Raw genomic sequence first — 4,157 nt, forward strand, 5'->3', positions numbered from 1 at the left:
CCCTTTTAACTTTCAAAGACTTTATTAGAAAACCCTCCTAAAAGTTCGAACCTCAATTTTCACCGGAGACACTATCTATCTGCATAATTTTACCCACCCATGTGAAAATTTGCACTGTTGAAGTTTTTTTTCAATAAAATACTAATGTTAAAGTGTGTTTTATAATTAATGATCCCTAAATTTAAGGGGTTTTCTGAATTTTAAAAGGTAGTGGGTTTTAACTAATAATCATCTAATGGTAGGGGGTTATTTGACAATGGTCCAAAGTTAAGGGGTTTTCTGATACTTAGCGTTTCCAAATTTTGAGCAATTAACCTTTAGCTCAACAAAGAGAAAGCAACAAGCTTATTAATTTCTCAATGCTTGCCCCCTTTACACCACAAGATGATAATTATATTTGAACTCTTTATAAATTCTATATTTTATTAAAAACATATTACATTATATATTTATATTTATATTTTATTAAAATAATTAATAAATAACAGAAATTATATTTTGCAGTGTACTTACTAAAAACTTAGAGGGGAATAATTTGATATTTTATTAAAACAATATATTCTGAATTATGAGTCATTTGACAGAATATTTTAATTAATTAATTCTTATATTATTCCAAAAATATTAACATAATACACAGTTCTTGGTAAAAATAGTTATTTTTAACTCAGTAATAATGTTTACAATATAATAACACAAATAGGTTACCATAATGTTTACAATATAATAGGTTTGAAGATAGTAGAGAAAAGTACATTATTATCCTTCCCATTTTCCAGCCTATTTTTCGAAATTTCTACTATTTAAAAATGAGAAAAGTGCTTAATTTCGGAGCACTACCGAAGCACCCCTCTTTAATTTCCTTCTTCGTGAAGTTTTCTCCTCTTCTTCATTCCTCTTCATTGGATCTCTCTCTCTCTCTATTCATTCCAACTCTGCCAATCTCGAAGGCACTCCACGAGCTGCACCTGCCTTCAGCGCCTCCACCACCACGAACGCCTCTCTGCCGGTGACACATTCTCCTCCTCTTTTGATTTTCTTTTTTCTTCTTTCTTTATTTCCTGATCGGCTGCCGCCGAAATCTGCCGGACAGATGTGCTCTTCTCTATAATTTCAAAGTCTTTTCCCTTTTCGTGAAGTTTTTTCCTTATCATTTTAGGAATTGACATTAATTTTGTTTGGGTTTTTTTCCTTCTTTTTCAGTGATATTTAGGCACTGATCTGACTGCGTGACCTAGGTAATCACTAAATCTTCTTTTGGCTTCTTAGGCTAAGTCGTGATCTCAATTTTTTTTTTCCCTTTTCTTTTTGCTGTTTAATTAATCCCTTACTTGGGTACTATAGTTAATCCTGTAATGTTTCATGAGCCTATTAGCTTAGTAGTTGTTCCACAAATTTCGTGTTAGAAGTAATCAATGAATTGATAAACGAAACTCCTGTTACTAGTACCTCATTTTTTTTAGCTTCGCATGCATGTTATGGTTCAATGAAACTACTTCAAAACATTATTCAACTATCTTTAAGGAGAAATATTGAATAATTATTGGTTCATGAAAGCAATAACATATAACAGACTTCTTTTTATGAGTTATTTTTTTTCCTTGCTGTGTATACAAGGATATGCAAAATTAACAAGGTATTGTTTTTAGTTTTCATAATTAATGGGTTTTCCTCCTCATATATTAGCTATTCCTGTAGAGCACTTACCGCAATTGCTATAATTTCTCGGTTCTTTCCCCTCTCTATCTATTCTCTCTGTAGTATATGATTTGAGGATTAATACTGCAACTCGTACTATACAAATACGGAAGGTGGAAAATAAAAAAAATATTTTTTTGATTATAGTTGCAATGAATTTTGATGTCTTCACGTTGGAAATCCATTTCTTATTAGAGATATCCATCTGCTACAGTAAATCTATTTCTTTTCATATGATCGTTTTGCTGCATATGGGATTTCGAAAATTTTAAGAAGTGATAATATTCTTTGCCTGTCAAACCTAGAAAAATCCGTGGACTAAAGTACTCTCTACCTTAAATAGAAGGGGTCAATATACTCCTGAGGGCTTAGGGAGCATGGATTGTCCCTACAAAAGTACTCTCTACCTTTGAGTTTTTATCTTATGAACTGTGTTTCACTGGAATTGCTTAAAAAAAAAGAACTGTGCTAGAGCATAGTAGTTATTTACTTGTTTGACAGTAGTGATGTCTGATTACTACTTTCTTTGAAAGATGTAGCTTTTTGTAATTGTTGATAAGTTATTGGAATATCTGTTGGGGGCATGTGATAGTGAGCATCTATTATCGTTTTCCTCCTAATGTGTTTTCCCCTTAAATTTGTAGTCGTATTTGGAGCGAGACGTGTGTAGTGATGTCTGATTACTACTTTCTTTGAAAGATGTAGCTTTTTGTAATTGTTGATAAGTTATTGGAATATCTGTTGGGGGCATGTGATAGTGAGCATCTATTATCGTTTTCCTCCTAATGTGTTTTCCCCTTAAATTTGTAGTCGTATTTGGAGCGAGACGTGGCTAGCATGCTTCTTTTACAAACCTTGCAACTATGAGTTATTTGTAAAACAATCACTCAACATGGAGATGGCTATTGTTATGGCACGGACATGGCGCATTTGGCCATTTTATCATAACTAGAATTACTTTTTTCAATTGTGTTGTTGGCTAACCTTAACCTTGCAGTGAGCTTCTTGTTTCTATTTTCTTTGTCATTGCATCTCTCTTAAAAGAGTTTCTTTGAGACATTGTTTTAACTTCATAGAAATTGTAATTGCATAATTTTTTTTAATTTAAAGGCAATTGCATAAGTTTTATAAACACTGATACGAAACTTTATTTTTTGTAGTATTTTGTGATTGGACAGAAAATATAGAAACAGTAAGTATTTTTTGTTTGTGTAGAATGCTGGCATGGATTGGATCATCCATCTAGATACTGATGAATTGATGCATCCAGCTAGGGCTCTAGAATATTCTTTAAGGAGGTTGCTTGCAGATGTACCTAGCAATGTTGACATGGTTATCTTTCCAAACTATGTAAGCGGGTTGCTATTAGTAGCTGTATCAAATTTCATCTCGAATCTAATGAACTTTTCTGTTTCAGGAAAGTAGCATCGAGCGAGATGACGTAACAGATCCTTTCAGTGAGGTAATTTATGTTACATTTTGCGTGTGCAATTTCAATTCTAGTTCTATCGATTATCTTTATCATACCCAATGCCCTTTTCTTGATGTTTAACATGGGTATTTTGGATTTTAAATAATACAATAAGTAGGAAATAATGAAAACACAACTTGCAATGGCATTGTGTATATACACACATTACGCACGTAGAAATATATGTATTAGTGTCTTGAACCATGTACGTGCGTATATTGGTACCCATTAATACATGCATATAAATTTGCTACTATGTAGCCGATTCTCAAAATAAGCTTAGGACAACTCGGGGATGTAACTATTCCTATTCCATCACCGACTATAAAACAAAAAAAAAAGTGTAGAAGAAAGAACAGAGGAAGCACCAAGGAACGGGAATGTGAACAGGGATGTCAAATCCAAAGTATTCAGTAAGATGAAAAACCTCATATTCCTCCCTTTTTTATATATATTTTTAGTGCAACTTCTCTATTCTCTGGCTCTGGGATTTTTTCGAGCAAACAAATGAATTCTAGTATTTGTGATCAAGAGAACTTGTCCAAACTACAAGGGTATAGTCGGGAAGTTCCTCGGGTTCATGATCACCCAGAGGGGCATTGAGATCAATCCAAAGAAAATATCCGTTATAGAGTGATTACCCGAGCCTCGCACACTGATGGATTTCTAGAGGCTAAGCGGGAAGATCGCGGCACTAGGGTATTTTCTCTCCAAATCAGCCAAGAGGAGCCTCCCATTTTTCAAGATGCTAACATGAATATTTTCTCTCCAAATCAGCCAAGAGGAGCCTCCCATTTTTCAAGATGCTAACATGAAGCAAGGAGTTCAAGGAAAGCAAGAGTTGGACGACCAAATGCCCTCCCATTTTTCAAGATGCTAACATGAAGCAAGGAGTTCAAGGAAAGCAAGAGTTGGACGACCAAATGTAGCGTGGCCTTCAAAGATCTTAAGAGGTACTTAAGACCTAAGCCGCTACCGAGTCAACCTG

General features: G+C 34.1%; 1 long non-coding RNA gene across 1 annotated transcript; it reads left to right on the forward strand.

The window, feature by feature from the left end:
- On the forward strand, positions 579 to 3,677 carry LOC109844166. Its single transcript, XR_002247886.1, has 4 exons — positions 579 to 1,009; positions 1,204 to 1,238; positions 2,914 to 3,048; positions 3,116 to 3,677. It is a non-coding gene; the product is annotated as an uncharacterized LOC109844166 (long non-coding RNA).

Source organism: Asparagus officinalis, chromosome 6 (assembly GCF_001876935.1).
Source record: "Asparagus officinalis chromosome 6, Aspof.V1, whole genome shotgun sequence".
NCBI classification, from domain to species: Eukaryota; Viridiplantae; Streptophyta; class Magnoliopsida; order Asparagales; family Asparagaceae; genus Asparagus; species Asparagus officinalis.